This window comes from Pholis gunnellus, assembly GCF_910591455.1.
Source record: "Pholis gunnellus genome assembly, chromosome: 24".
Classification (NCBI taxonomy): Eukaryota; Metazoa; Chordata; class Actinopteri; order Perciformes; family Pholidae; genus Pholis; species Pholis gunnellus.
The window spans coordinates 3,962,528-3,980,581 of record NC_136551.1 but is presented as its reverse complement, the minus strand read 5'-3'; the positions used below and the strand labels follow the sequence as shown (position 1 = coordinate 3,980,581).

The 18,054-nt window shown below is 46.3% G+C and overlaps 1 protein-coding gene across 1 annotated transcript in view; it reads left to right on the top strand.

Moving 5' to 3' along the window:
- Positions 1-18,054, top strand: part of LOC306715613 (receptor tyrosine-protein kinase erbB-4-like) — a gene marked incomplete at both ends in the record, with an annotated part of 174,725 nt that overhangs the window by 65,898 nt on the left and 90,773 nt on the right. The gene's annotated exons all lie outside the window — the stretch shown is intronic.

Genomic DNA, 18,054 nt, shown 5'->3' with positions numbered 1-18,054 from the left:
GTGATTTAAAGGCACTTGACCTTGCAAGTGTTTTTTTTTTCTCGTTTTTTCAGTAGTTTTTTTGACCGTTGGCATTTAGATCTGGGGGGGATGTTACATTTTTTTGAAAGCACCTTCATTTGTCTTCATTTGGTAAGACTCGATCTGCGTTGGAGAGGAAACTATCCCTCACTGGGAACACCAAACCGCTATTGCACATGTAAAGCATTCGCAATGACAGGCTTACAAGCTCCGAAAAGCTTGTATGATTTTCCTCCCCACATGCGCTACTACACACACACCCCCAACACACCCCCCCCCCCCCCCCCCCCCCCCTCTCTCTCTCTCCAACTTCCTGACAGATTTTGTGTAAACAATGCGTGAAAAGTGGGTGAAGTGTCCAGAGAGATGAAGGAGCGCAGTGACTTCTCTCCATCTGCCTGCCTGATCTCTCAATTTTGCCAAATAATACACCTTACACACACACACACACACACACACTCCGACTACAATCCTTTGGTTCGGTTATGTGTGTGTGTAGAGAGGTCGCTCATTTAAATAACTTTCCCCATTGTTTGAAATCATCGGCATTGAAGACAATCCAGTGCTTTGCAGACTCGTCTTGTCTGGCGATGTGAGGTTGTGTCAGGATGAGGACACGAGTCGTAACCAGTGGATGCACATTCATGTATTATTTCGACATCTCTCCTATGGGTCTCTTGGACATTTATGATCCACAAAGCCTGTGCAGTGTGTATAGTAAAACTATTGATGCATTATTGATGCGCGAAACTCTGTGTTGTGATCAACGGCTTCAGCCTTCCGAAAGAAACACAAACCGCTTGTCGAGACCGAACCATGGTTCGAACGTATTCAAATAAAAAGAGGGCGGCAACTGTCACATAAACACACAATGCTTCCTGCAAATGCTGCAGGATCCCATGCCTTCCATGCCGTTGTTAGTCTGTGCGCTATAAAAGATCCGTGTGTGTGTGGAGAGGGGATTATGACATGCTCTGAAGATATACTGTTGCCCCCACCTCCACCGCCCCCCAAACCCCCTTGTCCTCTCAAGGTCGGGGACCACACTGTGGAGAAGGGTAAGGGAAGGCTGGTCTTTACACACTCTGCAGAACACACTTACTCCCCTCCGTCCCGCTGGTCCCCCCCCTCCTCATTCCCCTCCTCCTCCTCATGCCTCGGCTCTCGCTGCTCTCCTCTGTGCTCTTTCACCACCACTCTTTGAGTGCTCAAGACTTCATTCGAGGCTGATCGTTGGGACCCTGAGCACATTGTGCTAACTATCTCCATTGTGCAGGAGCCCAAGGACGAGAAGGAGTGAGCATTTGGCTGCTTATTGTCGCAGAGACCTAACAGTGTTGCACTGTAAAGTAAAACAACTTGGAGTGGAATTGAATTGCAAGGCTAATCAAATATACTTGCGGATGCATAATACTCATAAAGGTGTCATATTGGTTGTTTTTGAGGGCGAAGAGAATGTCGAGGGAAAAACGGACTGTATTTCCTCAGTTGAGCAGTAAAAGGCCTGCACCAGTGAAACAAATGCCCACCACTGTTGGGCATATCCCAAAGGCAATGGTCAAGCAAAGCTGGACTGATCACAGATTGAGAAAGTTGGCAGGCAGAGAGGAAAGGCTGGCACAATAGAGAGCAGACGGTTGGAAGGTAAAGGTTTGAAAATGAAAGATCCACAAAACAGGTAAGGGGATCTGTGCGGCCACGGATTGATATGTCCACTAATCCCCGACTGTGTTGACAGGTGGGTCCAGTCAACCCTACATTGTGGCTTTGCCAAGCAAGGCCCTGGGCCCACAGCGGACCAGCCATGCCAGGCTTCAGCTGTGGGCATGGGGGCCTGCGAGGCTGCTCGGTGGGCCACTTAACAGACAGAGAACAATGTTTAGTGGTCAGGGCACCCGGCGAAATGTTATCGTTTGGACACGACTCGAAGGCCTTATTGGACTTTCAAGATCTGCCAAACAGACGGTACAAAATTGCCATTGTTCCCACATGAGCAACACTCACATCACACAATTTAAGATTGGGCTTGCCTTACTCTCCCAAGTCACTTAAAACCATGTGAATCCCCTGATCTTGGCATCACAAAGTATAGATTTTTAGATTTGAATGTATTCGACTAGGATGACAATTAGGTTTCCTGCTAACGAGAGGGAGCTACCACCTGGGTTGGAAGCTAGCTTTGCCAGCACTTTGAATCAATCTCCTGCTATGACGAGGCTCTCCACAAGACTTTGGAACCTGGCTGCAGGGAATTGCTCCCATTAGCCAGAAGAGCATTGGGGACGTTGGTCACCGATGTTGGGGCGATCGGCGTTGCAGAAAACCACTGGCTTTGTGCCGGGTTGCATTTTGATGCTGAAACAGGAAAGGGCCTTCCAGTGTCGCATTACGTGAATTGAAGCAAAGAGACCTTACCCAAACAGTGATGCAAATGTTCCCACCATGATGGAGTGTGTTGGAGCCGACCCTGCTTGTCAAACTCTCTAAATGCTGAGGAAAGGTGCTTCAGTGCTTCCTCGCTTATCTCCTTCAGCGTTGGGTACACTGGACCATCCTTAACGAAAGGAAAGGAGATAATGCCGCTACTCAATTCCTTGCGGCGGCACCACAGCAGATCCGCTTCAATAACGTGTGTGCAGTCGGATTGTTGTTTTTTCCAAAGTCCTGAAGAATTTCTCCTTCTTGTCTCTCCTCGACCTCGTGGTGTTTCTCATCGAGGGCAAAGACAAGTGGTTGGGAAAAGACACCGTTTTGGGGATTATTCGACCACCACCCCTGATTATCAGGGAACCCAGAAACGAGGTAAATGAGCGGAGGAAAAGAGGAAGAAGAAGGACGGTGGCTACCTCACCCCTTTGCAACCTGTTCACTGTGCTCTTCAACACTTGAAGGACTCTTTGGTAACTTTTCAAAGGCGCCAGTAATGGTCTTTGAAGCAGCCATCAAAAATACGTGTTTTTTACCCTCTTTTCTTCTTTCTTTTTTTGTCAGGCTCAATGCTCTAAGGGGTTGAATGACTTTTTGTGTGTGAGTTGTATTTATAAGAGAAAGAGAGACAGAAGGAAACATAAAGAGACTGAGGGGTCTGGCAGCCAGAGAGCAAGGAAGTGTGTTTTTCCCTTTCTTCTCCACCTTGAGACCTTTTTTAAGCTTATTTCTCTCAACTCTTTCTATTCGATCTCTACGTCAAGACCAACACGAATGCAGAGAGAATGAGAGATTGTATGTTTTATGCGTTATTTTTTCCATGATTTTAGTTTTCTTGTTTATTTGCTCCACATTTCTTCGCTTCCTCGCCAACAGTTTGATCATCTTAGATAAATCCTGCCATTGAAATGCACTTCATAAGCCCTTCTACGCCTGCAGAATGCAGCTCGAAGGCAGTCACACTGTTTATTGTGTAATTAGCTGCTGCCTAAGTGAATCAAACGCTAATTTGAAGCGCCTTTCAATCTGCATCAAACTGCACGTCACTCTGCATGTCCTAAATCTGGTTTTCAATATCCGGCAGGGCTCTCTCTATGGCCGGCAGCGAGTGATGCTTTCTACATGTCGATGGTTCTTTTAGAAGGAGAAATACAACTTCCAGCCGATGAAGTCCTCCGGAGAGCGCGCAAGGAAGCGCCGCAAACTCCACCAAAGATCTCGTCAAATCCAAATAGACAGTCGGAGCAAAGCAAGGCTCCTCTCGCTGCCTCTCTTTTTCACTCCAAAAGGTCACGGAGTGAACGCGAGCATGTATCTGTCTCGGGTGTGTTTTCTGTATCGGTTGCAGTGCGTCCTCAGCTCACCCCGCTGCACATCGCTGTGTGCGAGTGCACAGTCGGGCCGGATGATGCTCCACTTGGTGGGTGACTTCGAATATAATTGCCTGCTTGTTTGACTGAGCGCTTGGATGTGTGCATTCCTTTGTGTGTGTGTGTGTGTGTGTGTGAAGGTGATTTCTGCTGAATAAACCATTTTGTTGTACCTCTGGAGTGGAAACTTACCTCCTTTTTTCTGCTTTGTGCTCTTAATCTCAATGAGAGCTTAGGAGGGAAACATGTTGTTTTCTTCTGCTCCGTTTTGCCAATTACGATCTTATCTTATTGTTGCCTGAACCGAACCAAATGGACATTTATTTTGAAAAGACTGTATGCATGTAACGATGGGAAATCGACACGTGTTGCTGGACTTTCATAGTTACCAAGTTACCTTTTAAAAAGATATCACACGAACCAGTTTGAGGATACGTCGGCTTGGGCACATATTGGATTTATCAGTAATAACTCTGATTTAACTCGAGCTATTTGTACCTAATAAACTGGCAACAAAGTTGATGTGACTACTAAGTAAGTAGCAATTTGGATGCAACAATTTCGGAAAACTCTTTCACCATGTTTATGTTGCATTTAACAGTTTGAAGGATGGGATTTGGTGAACTAGCAATATAAGTGGTTTGACCTTCTATACATGCATCTTGTGATTGTGCTTCTTTTAATAACTCTGCAGCTCTGCATCATGGCTTTGTCTAATAACTGTTATTATCAGAGGGGATGTTTTCCCCAGCAGGAAGTAATCGGCCATAGCTGCCCATTATTGCTATTATAAGTTTTCTTTTTTTTAACAGGGAATTGTGGTTTGTAGTTCCCCCCCAATGCATTTATGGTGATTTAGATCTTAGAGGGAGGGATGATGAGAGAGTAGATTTCTATCTACCGCTGCCCTCTCTGCCTCCGTACCTGTGACGCCGCCTCCCCCCAGATACCCAGGGAGGAGGCGGAAACGAGCGTAGGAGATGGTACACATTTCTCTTTTGAACTTCACAGGAGTGAGGTGCTGTCGAAACACTCCCAGGTGCAGGTTTTTCTTACATGTAAGGAAGAAGGGCATGGAGTTCAGAGAGAGAGAGAGAGAGAGGGAGAGAGAGAAAAGTGCTGGCGAAAGGGAAAGAAAGTGAGGGCGGGTGCACAACAGAAAGAGTGGGAATGGATTTGTGTATCCTGCTGGGGGTGAAACGGTAAGCCACTTTCTATGTTTTGGTGGAAGTGGATTGATTTCCCCTTCTGTGACCTCTGTCTCACTCGCTGCTGTTACCAAGTGTGATACAAAAGTCTTTTAACTGGAGGTGGAATATGAAAAACTTCTGCATTCGAAAAAATGGAAGATGAGTCCCAAATGTTCTTCGGCGTCATCCAGAACAGAGGCAGAAAGGTACGGGCCTACAGGTGCAGTCTTTGTGGAAGCGCCAGCTCGTTATTACATGCCCGCCGAGCCCGATCTCCAAACAAACTGGAGCTTTTGGGGAAAACTAGTCGGAAAAAACGAGCTTTTGTTCTGAAAAATATCAAGTAAAAAAGTCTGTTTTGTGAGTTTTGTAATGAAGGATAAAGTGAGTCAAATTCCTGTTTGGGATTTTCATAAAGCGGATAGGCATTGATTTTATTCTGTTAGAATTCTGATGGTTTTAAAAGGAATTAATTACTAAGAAATAATACAAGGAGAAGCTGATGAAGTGCAATGACAAAGTCAAACCCTGTCGCTAACGAGGTTGACAGTCGTCCCCTAGAATAAACGATCATAACTTTTACTTTCAGGCAAAAATGCCTTGGTAAGGCTGTTGATGTGTGAATAAACTGAATGTTTTATGTGCTAAAATATGACTTGAGTATATTTTGAGTCACTCGTTTTCCTTGACTCCACTCACGCTTCCGAAGTCCCGTACGTTCTCCATCCTCCTCCAACAGGTCATGTCGGCAGCGCGGATCAGTGGAACATAAAATTAAAAAGACTCTTAGCCTTTTGACATCCCCTCCCAGGGCTTCGAAAGTTAATCTGTCCTCTGTTGAATTCAAATTAGCTTGACCTTCCCCTTTACAGCCCCGCGTGTTCCACTGAACCCTCTAAATGGCACACGATACGCCGAGCCCTGTTTGCCTAAATGATACAAGCCGAGCCCCCCCCGAGGCTTGGACGCAAACACAGATTACCTTTTTAAGAAGAGGTGGGAAAGGGGATGGGGGGGGGGGGGGGGGGGGGCGTCACAGGTGAAGGTCGAGGCAGCCGTCGGATCACAGAGCGGCCCCCACCAACCCTCCGGAAAAATGAAAAGGAAAAAAAAGCGGCGACTGAGCGGGCTCGGTGTAAATCTCCGAGCTGTAAAACTGGTTCTGTCTACACTGCCCACCCTCATAAATTGGCATCTCCCTGCCAACCCCCCCGTCCCGTCCCGTCCCGTCCCCCGTCCCGTCCCGTCCCGTCCCCGTCCCACCGCTGGCTTCACACATGCTTTATGACAAGAAGATCAGACCACTAAATGAACGGAGGCGAGGGCGATCGTAAATCGTCCAGGTGAAGACGGAGATACGGTGAGGGAGGCTGTTTCTTGACCAAAGAAAGTTTGGCCCGTGGGATGAAAAGACACAAATGGCAGAGTTGAGGGGAGAGAACTTTCTACTTCTATTTAACCCCTGTTAGATATGCAGGACTCTGCGTCACCATGCTAAGAACTCAATACACCTATACTTCCTGATGAATTCGCCTTTCAACCACCAATTTGCGCAGCGAGGAAGATAACTTGATTCCCTCAAAACGCTATTGTTTTTAAGCTGCAGACATTAATATCGCCCATATGTTATGTGAAAACAAGTATGTTGACATAGAAGCATTTGCTAATTATACATTCATTTACTTAAGTAATGGCGTCATTAGCACAAATGGTTGTTTGTGGGTCTCTATGTGTGTGCGCCTGTGGCTCGCGGATGTAAACAGATGTGCTCATATTTCATTTCAGCGTCAATTTAATCAATTGAAAACATACTGAAATCCTATCGACGGCTGTGATTTTCACGTTACCGGAGGATATAATGAAAGGCGCCTCTTCAAAAGCGAGGTGGCGTTGCAATGGAAGGCTGGCATGCAAATCAAATGCCACCGCTATGAGATAAACTTTAATTTAATTCATCTCCCGAAGGACTCGGTGCTTCATGCTATTGATTTATGTCGCCATCTGTATTCTAGGGTTGTTCCCACAGATCAATACGGCTCGGATTCCCATGCATGTGTTAGATGATACACGCTATTGTAGTATCGTTTTCCGTCTGGGATATTTAGGGGCTGGGAGTCGGTCCTTTGCCGAGATGCAAGAGCAGTTTCACTCCTTTTTGTTTTGAAAACGTGCACACATGCTGTGCTCCTCTCCGTGCAGAGGAGGGGATTCATTTACCTACAGCGGGCAGTTGTGCTCACGCAAACTGCTTTGAGAAAGCATTTTTCATTCTTTATGGGGCCCATTTCATCAGAATCCCTGTTTGGAAATAGACAAAACTCTCCCATTCATTTTAGAATTATGACACTGCGGCGTGCAGAAAGCTGCTCTTTCTCAGTTCTCCGGCCTCGTGTTCAGGGTCGGCTTTGCATCCACGGAGGCAGTTTTGGGGCCAGTTTCTGCTCGCGCTGTTGAGATGGAAGAGCAGTTAAGGCAACCGATCTCATGGAGCCTGTCAGGGTTTCTAATAGCCTTGAAACAACCTGAAAAGTTTTGGCAAAATGATTGAATGGCATTGAAAGAACTTTTGATCGGAAAACACGATTTGTCCTGGCAAACTATAAAGGCAAAACCACCTTTGACTAGTCGAATTTCACCCAACAAGCCCTGGAAGTTGTTGAAAATTCCTTGATTTTGATGTGCGTTTGGCAACCTAAAACCACTGTAAGGATTCAAGCTATGTGTGTGTGTGTGTTCATACCTGCTCAGACACGCATGCTTTTTTTATGTGTCTGTGTACCCGCATACTGACACACAGTTATACACTGTATTCTTTGCACAAACAGTCTTTTCCAGTTACCGTACTTCCACATTTCCTCCTGGATGCTCTCGTCTCTGTTGAAGCCTCACACTCAGCTCTCACCTCAATATCCATCCATCCATCCATTAAATGTATTATTTGTGAGCCCTCATCCTTCATCCCGGCCCACCGCTCTCGGATTTCACCGTCTGAAAAAATATCTCATTTTCTGCCCTCAAATAAGTGTGCCTGTGTTTCCCCCCTTGTGAGTGTGTGTGCGCGCGGCAGCAGAGAGGCTTCCGCGCGTCTCCTGGGCCCTGCTAATTAAAACATCTCCCGTCTTAATTTCCCTTCACATTAACATCACACACGAGCGTCTCAGACTTGTCGAACTTGGGTACAACTGCCGGAGTTTGACACAGTTTGTGTGTTGTTGCCTGTGCGCCTCTGTGCTTTTGTGTACGCTCTCGCAGACATTCGCTTGGTGAGACCAACTCTCCCCACAAAGAGATTTCATGATTACAGGACTAACCCAGATACTTGAAGACGCATGAATAAAAGGGCCCGAAATATCAGCCAGCCCATTTGACATTCGCTGCATCAAATCTCCCAAAAGCTGACATTTTCCTGAACTTCGTGCTCCCCGATTGGACGTGCGGTCGTCAGCCGCACTTTTCGGAGAAGTCGTCTGGCGCTTTTTTCCGATGTTGACGGGCAGTGAGCGACGTGTTGCCTCTCCGCGGCAGACCCCATTAACGGTGGCTGCTCGCAGTGCGAGGGCCTTCGTTAGCCGCGTGGATGCAGCCGTGTCATTAGCGCCATGTTCTCCCTCGTCCATCAGCGCTCCTTTATGGCACATTTCACTCCCAACTAGGTCATTTCAGGTTTGCTTGGATGGAATAGTGGAGACATAGCAGACAGGCGCGTAATGATGCGCACACACAGGCTTTTGGACACAGACGCATGATCACACTCGCTTCTTCTCGTCCGCCCTCATGAAAGGGACGCACGCACGCTACACCCCTTGTTCTCCTGCTTCGACCTTCCACAAAAAAAATGTCTCTGCCGGCGCCGCTGCTCTCAATCAAACACAAGCGGCAGCCGCACACATGGTTATTCTCCCCCCCACCGCTCCTTCCGCTCTGCTGTCAAACTCCCGTCCCCGTGCACCGACTGGGAAACGCAAACACACCCGTTGAGACGGGCGTTCTCTCGGAGGGGGGGGGGGGGGGGGTAATCATGCTGCAGCCACCTCTGGCAAGGCTAATTAAACCAGCACATCTGTGCCTCATCCCACATCTGGAGCAGGTGGCGGCGTCGCCTGCAGAACCGCGCCCCTCCCCTCTAACGCTACTTCGTTACCGCGTGGATAAACAATGGCGACCGCATTGTCTCTTTGTTTAGTTGATAGTTGAAAGTTGATGCTGCTTTTTCAGCTCGTGCCCGCGGCTCTCCTGGGCACATCCAGGTTTTTTCAGCCAAAATAAAAGTATACGGAGGCTAATTTAACTCACCAGAGAATGAATTACCTCCCCGCTCTTAGATGCAGTGATACCATTTCATACTTCGTCGGCAAACTTTTCCTGAGAACTCTGAAAGCCGTCCGTTGTCGCCTCCTCCCTTTCTGGCCTCGCCTCCGCTGAATTGTGACACAAAAGCGAACCTCTCAAAGTGAAATCCCCCTTTTAAAGACGGATTCAAAGTCTCGATCGGGCCGGTGGGGATCGGCGAATGTTTATCCGAGTGAAATCGAGTCAGACAGTGAGACGGGGTGGTCGGTACTGACGGCGCTGAATCAAAGGCAGCAGGAACAGCAGAGTGTTCAATTACAGCGCTCTCGTGGGCGAACACAAAAAAAGCCTCTCGGGTCTTTATTTCCATGCCTTCATGATTATGATTGTGTAAACAAAAATAGCTTTTTTTAAACCAATAAGGTCATTTACAGTAGAGTCACTTAAACTTCCCATAATCCTCACTTTTGATGTCTTTAATACTCAGCCGTAATCTGAATTCACACGTCCCATGATTCCCCTGCATCACACTTTATTATCTCCTTTGCTCCACTAAATTGTTCAGGGACTTTGTTTTTCAAATGACTTCCTGTTTGGGTAATTCTCGGTGACCCTGCAGCCTTCACAGCCTGTCCCCTTGAGGCCCGCTGACGTGCCCGTAACAAGGAGCTTATTGCGCCGTTATTGCCCCGGCATCTAGGAGGTTCCAGGAAGCCCGGGGGCCATGTGTGATGGAACTGACAGGTCCTGGGGACCCGACTGCAGCTGTCAGGGAGCCAGCGGGTGGCCTCGATGCACTTGTCAGACGCCAGGCGAGGGAAACGCAAACATTCGGTCCTCGGGTTAATAATAGATGCACATCGTTCCCACGTTTTTTTGTTTCCGCGTATGCAAACGCGCAGCTTGCATGGGTGCATGGCGGCGTGTTGGACATGCACATGCAAAAATGAAAACATAATGTTATTCTTGCGGCGCGACAGGAACACACACACACACACACACACACACAGGCGTAGAAACACACACTCAACCCGGTGAGTCCTTCGGGAGCCCCTGACAGCTCTGCCCTGAGCTTCCAATCCATCTCAGGGAGCTCCAAACACCCAGTGCAATTACTCTTTCTTGCTGACTGCACCTGCACAACATAATTGAGAAGACTACCGGGGCTTTGTCACTTAAGGTAAAGATGTAAAAGAAAAAAAAAGTGCCCCGGCTAAGCTGCAGAACTGCAGCACGGGGGGGATATTGCACCTCGAAACGGCGCGTGTGTGTTCTGGGCTCTGGCGTCCATCTGTGCTTGTTTGTGTGCGTCGGCTGAAGGACGAGGTGTTAGGCCGAAGAGGCAACGGGGCAATAGGATCCTCGGAAAATAACTTTTTGTGTTGAATATTCCAGAAGACTTGAACTCTGATGGCTGAGAATATCAAATATTCATGCGTTGTCCGCCGTTTGAGTTTGGCGTTAAAGGTTGGAGAGCCCGCTTTAACGATCGGAGATTTAATTAAGCTCCGGTGGTGCGACTAAGGCGGACTCGTGGAGACCAAGGGAATCTGGAGAATCCCCCGGTCTCACTTTAATGAAACCAGCGGCAGGTCATTGTCTGTAATGAGGAAATTGACTCGGTCTTCTGTCTCATTCTTATATATTGTGCAGGGAAGTTCCAGCTTAATGAAATTAAGTAAGAAACGTAACGTGTTTATGTTAAAACGGTCTGGAATTGACTTTTTTAAACAGTTGCAGGTCAGGAGTGTTAAACTCCTCTTGCTGACGTCACTCTCCCTGACGAGCGTTGCCGTTTAACAATTCTGGCAAACCAATTATGAAGCTCGAGCTTTGAAATGAAGTTGACTTGTTGGAATGTGTCTGACAGCGTTTTTTTCAGTCATCTGGCAACCGTGCGGTTCACTTAAAAAATCCAGCTCCCTCGATCGGGAGCCAAATCTCTCAGTTCCAGTTTCACATGAGGGAGACACAGAGCAATGGGTGGATTCATGAGACTGGGCAGAGAAGAACCTAGCGGTGTGAAGGGAAATACACAAGCCACACATGATGTCTTTCGAATCTTCTCATCTTGTCAAATGTCGGTTTTTTGGCCAGAAGCTTGAGGTGGATTAATAAGGAATTTGCAAAAAGCAGTATATGACCAGTAATAAAGGTTTGTTTTTGTTTTCCTGTCCTTCTCTGAACCCTCGAGCCTAAGTTTCCTGGATTTACGCACCTTGATTGAGTCTGTTGAATAGACCTATTTAGCGGAAACGTGAGCTGTCATCACGTCTTTAAATATGCCCACTTTTACAACTTTCGCAAATGAGTTTTCCTCTATTTTGCTCTTTTCTTCTCTCCATCTTCCTTTGTCCTTTCCTCTTCCTCCTCCCTCCAGACCACCTGTGAAAACGTCTAACTTTCATCCTCCTCGCTCCATATTCCCCCTGAAGGCAGACTAAGCTCTCTCTCTCTCTCTCTCTCTCATTCCTCCGTGTCTCTTACTCGCTCTCTCACTTGTGTGCTAACTTGCGCAGAACAGACACACCCCCGGAGACACACACACTCTCCCGTGTCATTTGTCAACATTGTCAGCTCGGATTGGAAGAAACCTTCCCTACCTGCCTGACGCCCACTCTCGCTTCTTTATGTCAAATCCTCTCCACGCCGGAGTAGGCAGTGCCTCAGCCCTCAGTATCACCTCCGATATAAGCGGAGCAGCCAGACTTACTGAGTCATGTCACAGTTTCTGAGACGGTCTCAGGAAACTGTCACGTCACGGTGGTAAAAATTAGCAGGAAGCACCTTCCTTAGTTCATTCAAACGATACGACGTGACTGATTCAACGCAAACCCACAAAAAGGGTTTCACAATTCTACTTTGAAGAGTCGTGAAGAAAAAGAACATTTGAAGGCTGGAGATTGTCGCAGCTTACTTCTGGCATTCTGTCGTACAGGAAAACCAACTAATCCTTGAAAAGGCAACTCAAGCGCCGCACATTGTGATTTGTTTGCATGTTAAAAACATCTCCGAGCTTCTGTTTCATCCGAGCATATGTGACAGATTTGGTTTTTTCCTGGTCCACTTCCAATTACATGCGAGTGAAGACTTTTGCGGCACATAAAAGGACGACTAGACACTGTGGCGGCATATGAAAATACTCCCAATCAATTGAGGTATTCATTTGGAGATTCAAGAAGAAAGTTTTCACACATTCGAGTTTTATTAAGGAGCTGTAGGTTCCTTTTCAAGTTCACAACCTCTCACTCCTGCGAACTCAAACACCGTCAGACATCCTTATGCAAATTCTTTGTGTCTCTCTTTGCTTGATACAGTCAAAGAAATGTAAAATTGATTCATATTTCTTTTTCCTGGGAGAGAGTTCTACTTCTCGACTCATCTGAGACCGAACTTCAAATGCTTGCAGTCACATAAGTTCAGTGGCCTTTTCTGAAAAAGCGACATGAATCTCCTCTGACAAGGACAATATCTGTGTCTCAAGTAGGAAAACGTACACTGACTCAAAGTGCCTGTCGAGAAAAATATTAGTATTAAAGCCAGAACCGCTTTCTAGCTCTGAGGCTACACTTCATTTAACATCCTATAAGAAATGCGACCGTGATGACTTTAGGTAAATGCTTTCTTCAACATAGCATAAAAGCTACTCATCACACAGTGATGTTTCCTTTTCACACTGATTGCTTTAACGTTGTCACTTGCCGAGAGAAAGGTTGCGGTTCATTTCTTAACTCTGCCACTGAAGCGTCGGAAGCAATTAAGCCTCAGCGTACGAGGTCCTGCTTTCAAGTCAAATGAGAGGGAGGGATAAAGGGACATTTCACCTCTTCTTACACAGCAAAATGCACCCAGTGAGCTCATTTCCAGTAATGTTTAACTGCTGCTTTCATACAGTTTTTTTGAACTTGTAATATATTTAAGGAGTCCATTTCATGCTGCTCTTACTCTTTCAGATATAGATGCTTTTTACTCTCTACGTCTACTTGACTGATTGAGCTTTTTGTTCAGAGGCAATGTATTTTAGAGCACGTGATTGAAGTATGTTGTACATTGCACATTTTCACTTAGTTTAGCAAAGCAACATGTGTCGACAGGTTACTTATTTTTTGATTCTTGCCTATAATTCACGTGTATTTATTAGTCTGTGACCCAGTCGCCAAAATGTTGGCAGTGTACGTTTCTGCAGACCACAGGTATGTTGAATGTCAACGTTTCTGAACCGAAAATATGCCTTGTAAATATTTTTAATATCAGCCTTGTGTCCCGCTTGCAGTAACGCAGCATACTACGAAGTTAATGTTGTGAAACACTTGGTTACGTTCAGGCAAGAAAACTATAAAACTATTCGGTTAAGTTTATAGTTTGTGTTCAGATAATAACGCAACAATGTAACGTAAAAATGTAACGTAACATAACAGCGTAACAAAACAATGTAATGTAACAACGTAACGCAACAATGAAATATGTCAGCGCGACGTAACAGCGCGACGTAACAGCGCAACGCAGCGTAACAGCGCAACGTAACAGCGCAACGTAACAGCGTAACGTAACAATGCAACGTAACAGCGCAACGTAACGGCGTAACGTAGCGGCGTAACAGCGTAACGTAACAGCGTAACGTAACAGCGTAACGTAACAGCGTAACGTAACAGCGTAACGTAAGGTAACAGCACAAGGTAAACAGTCGATGTCTGTGTGTTGAACACGAAGCTTGATTTGGTTGGATCATGCATGAACTCAGATAGTATAATGATATGTCGTCGGCTGAGGTGGACGGTCGGCTGGTGGAATTATTCCCGAGTTCCTGAATTTATTGCGGCCCCAATGAGCAATAACCATCCCTCAGTTAACACGGAGAGCAATAACCCATTTAATTTCATAATTATCGATCGTCTTTGATAGCCACACCGAAAGGTCAAGACGAGTTTTCTTTTTCTTTCTTTTTGCTCAGTTGGCAGATGTGAACGCAGGGTGAGTTGAAGGAAGAGAGGGAAAGACAGACTTACACAGACAGACTCTCCCGCTGAGCGTCTGACCACTGGCTGGCTGATTGGTGATGGAGACACACATACACAAACACACACACACACACGTGGAATCCACATGTGCCAAACACACATAACTAGCCAAGAAAATCAAACTTACATGCACGGACTAGAAAACTGTTTCTCACTTGCATTTTGCAAGAAAAACACACACTCACTCACATTTCAGCATGAAGACACTCAACACTACGTGCACAAATAAAGCACCTCAAAAGGTATCCGGGCAGATACACACGTTCTTTTTCACGCCTGTACATAATCATTTTTATTGGGCGTTGCAGCAGCTCTATTTTCATCTCGGTGTCGGCGACTGCTCGCTCACAGCTCACAGGCCTTTGCATGTCTTCTGCTTTTTCTCTTTTTGTTCGGCTTCTTTTCTCCTCACTTCACGCTGTCCATTTGTCTCCTTTCTACTGTCTGTGGATGGAGAATGGAGGCTGCTACTCCTATTTCTTATTAAAAAAAAGCTTTAAAGAAAGATAGAGAGGCAATCTTTTTTTTTTTGTCTACTTTTACAAGTGACTGCTGTCCTCTAAGGCGACTCGGTGCTAAAAAGGCTAAAAAAAAAAGCCTGTCAATGAATGTAAATGAATCCAATAACATAAGAATGTGAGAGCATTATAAGAGTAAGATGCCTTCATAAAACAACACGCAAGAGCAGCAGACAGTATTAACCAATAGCGATATGTAAAACGAAAAAGAAAACTACACCCACCTAATAACAAGCTGCAAAAAACGAATACAAACTACACCATGCTCTGTCCTCGCCCTCAATCACTCCCTCCCATCCCTCCTCACCCTGTCATACCCACAATTCCTGACTCATCAGACACTATTGTCATGCACCCACCGTCGGCGGTACACGGGGCTAAATTATTGGCCCCTTTTTAATAAGGCTATGGATTGTTTGAGGAATGGCACCGGCACCGCCGTTGATTATATTGAAAGCCTGTTGTTTTATATCCCGTGAATGTCAGATTTCTGCTATTTACATCCCTCAACTCCTGCACGCCGGTGAATGGCTATTGATTTTGCCAGAGATGAATGGGAGTCACCGTGTGGAATTAAAAAACAAAAAAGACAAAAAAAAAAAGGGGGTGAGAAGAGGAGGGGGAAGGTTGGGGCAGGGGATAAATTGAGGATTTCTTTGACGTAAGGAGAGGATTTAAAGGGGAAAAAAAGACGTTTAAGTTATAAAAACCTGAATTTTGACTTGGCTCAGTATCTTTAAATCCGTACTACAGCAAGAAAAAACATCAAGCGATGTCCCAAAACGATCACTGAGAACACACTTGGCTTTGGATGAGTTTAGTGGCTCTGTTGGGCGTCCATCTTGGGCGGCTCTGTAAACAAAATAGTTCCATATTTCGCTCCCGGCTCCGCTTTTTCAAGCAGTTTTTTTTCCGATGGACTTGGGATTCAGTTCCAAGACGTGGCGGGCTGTTTGATGCTGTTGCCATGTTTTCGGCCCGTTGTCTCCGTTGAATTCTTGCGCCTACGGCTACGATCCGTGGTCAAGAGCCAGACTGCAGCGCTCTCTGTTCCAAGCCTTCATGTTATTCTTTGAAAGGGAAAAAAAAAAAATAATGCCGCCGCTCATATACTCTCTTACACATCAACAATCGGGGATGTTGAAAGCATCACAGGAGTTATTTTTCAATGAAATGATGTGATGAACCTGCTGTTTACCTGCTGTCTACCTCTTCGAGTGTTTTCCAGGGTATTTTGGGTCATTCTCTTTTGTATTTTCCAAACATATCATGTCTCGTGGCAGCTTTTGCAGGTATGCTGAGATCCAGAACTGAACTCAACACAAGGTGCATTCGCCGTTTCAGCCGTTTCACACGATCTGTCGATGATCAGATTTCCAGTTTTCTCGGCGGTTTCTAATCCAAAGAGGTTTGTGCCGCTGATTATTTCCAAGTGGATTTTTTTTTTACTGTATTGCTGCTGAACATTTGGACAAAAGTGCTCAATGTGAAAACAAACACTATGGTTTTATAACCTTTGAGTATCAGTGATAACACAGCCTGATATTAAGCGTTAATCAAAGCACCGAAAACATACCAGCATGAACTGACTTGATTATAGATCCCCTTTGGCTCCCCTTTGGTTGTAATGGCTACGTCGCACTATTTCCTAACTGATTGTAATTGTTAGCTTACATCCTTTTGAATGTGACATGAAATGAAACGGCCATGATCATTAATTCATCATGCAAGTCATTTTTCCCCTTCGCTGGTTCCCACTTCTTTAGCGTTGGGTGTGCTGCTCTTCTTTGTCTTCTTTGTCATTTTTCAGTGTTTTCTGACGTCGTACTGTAGAATGTGTCAACCTGGACTCGTGCAGAGAACCTCCAACCTGGACTCAGGTGCTCCACATTTGATTTTTGAAATGCAGCAGTGGAATAGGGGATTTGAAAAAAAAGTGAGCGATGAAGTGAGAGAAGAGGCGAGACTTTTAATGGCTAACGGACGAGGACCGACTAGGACCGAACAGCAAGGTTGGGAAAAATAGGGGAAAAAGAAACGGGATTGGAAGTGGAAGAGTGTAAAAAAAAAAGATGACAGGAGTGGAATGAGGTGGTGGGGAGACAGACGGAGGGAGGGAGCTAGGGAGGGAGGCCAGAGCACAGATAGATGAATGACATTTTGGATTCTCTCAGCAATAAAGCGTCTCCATAGACACGGGCTGTCTGGGTTTAGATAGAGGCCGTCACACTGAAGGGCTCATTTGCCTTTCAGTCGCTCATTACCTCCAACCCAAACTTATTTCCTCCTGTGGGAGGCCACTGCCTCCCCCCCCCGCTCCCCCTCCCCCCTCCCCCGAGTGCTCCGACTCTTAGTGTATGTGTGTGTTGACATGCAGGATGTGTCCCGCGTGTGTGGACGGTGACACTGTGGACGGCAGCTGCGGCGCGCGGCGTGTGACTTCCATTATCTCTCCGGCGCGTCGCGTTCGTGACACGCCGCTTCATTTCGTGCACAATTTCGACGGCAACTGCTCTGTTTGGAATCACTCAAAGTTCGGGGAATTGTGCACAACTTGGACAGACACACAAACACACACATAATGTGATTTACAAACGGAGAGCGAAAGCTAAACACACTTGAACAACTACAAATAAGCACACACACACACACACACTGCATGCATCTTTACACCAAAGGCGTCTCCTTTCCTAGCGCCGGTATCGACACTCACAGGCCTCATGGCATAAATGGTCTCGAACCTTCCTTCGTAATGATTTCTCCCATATGGTTCATACTAATATTCTGCTCGGAGCCAACTCACTGGAGCTGACACACACACACACGCGCGCACGCACACACACGCATGATCACAAGCAGCCCTTCTGTGCTACATTAACTACAAACCTCATTTCCCCACAAAGAGAAGCCACCGGCTGAAAATTGGCTAGGACGAGTCATTAAACCTGTGTCTGACACACACACACACACACACATCTGTTATACAAATGACCCCCCTCCCCCCCCCCACACACACACAACCGTGTCAGTGTAGCAGGTGATATCCCAGCGCCCGCTGAGAAATGATTGCCCTTTTGATGGAGGAGGGCCAGTTTCCATGTGTGCTGTACAAATGTGCGCGTGCGTCTGCGAGTCTCGACACTCGTGCCTTTTGAGTGCATTCCACGATGTGTGCGTGCGCCTGTTTTGCCGACATGCACGGTAATTGACGGTTACTGCA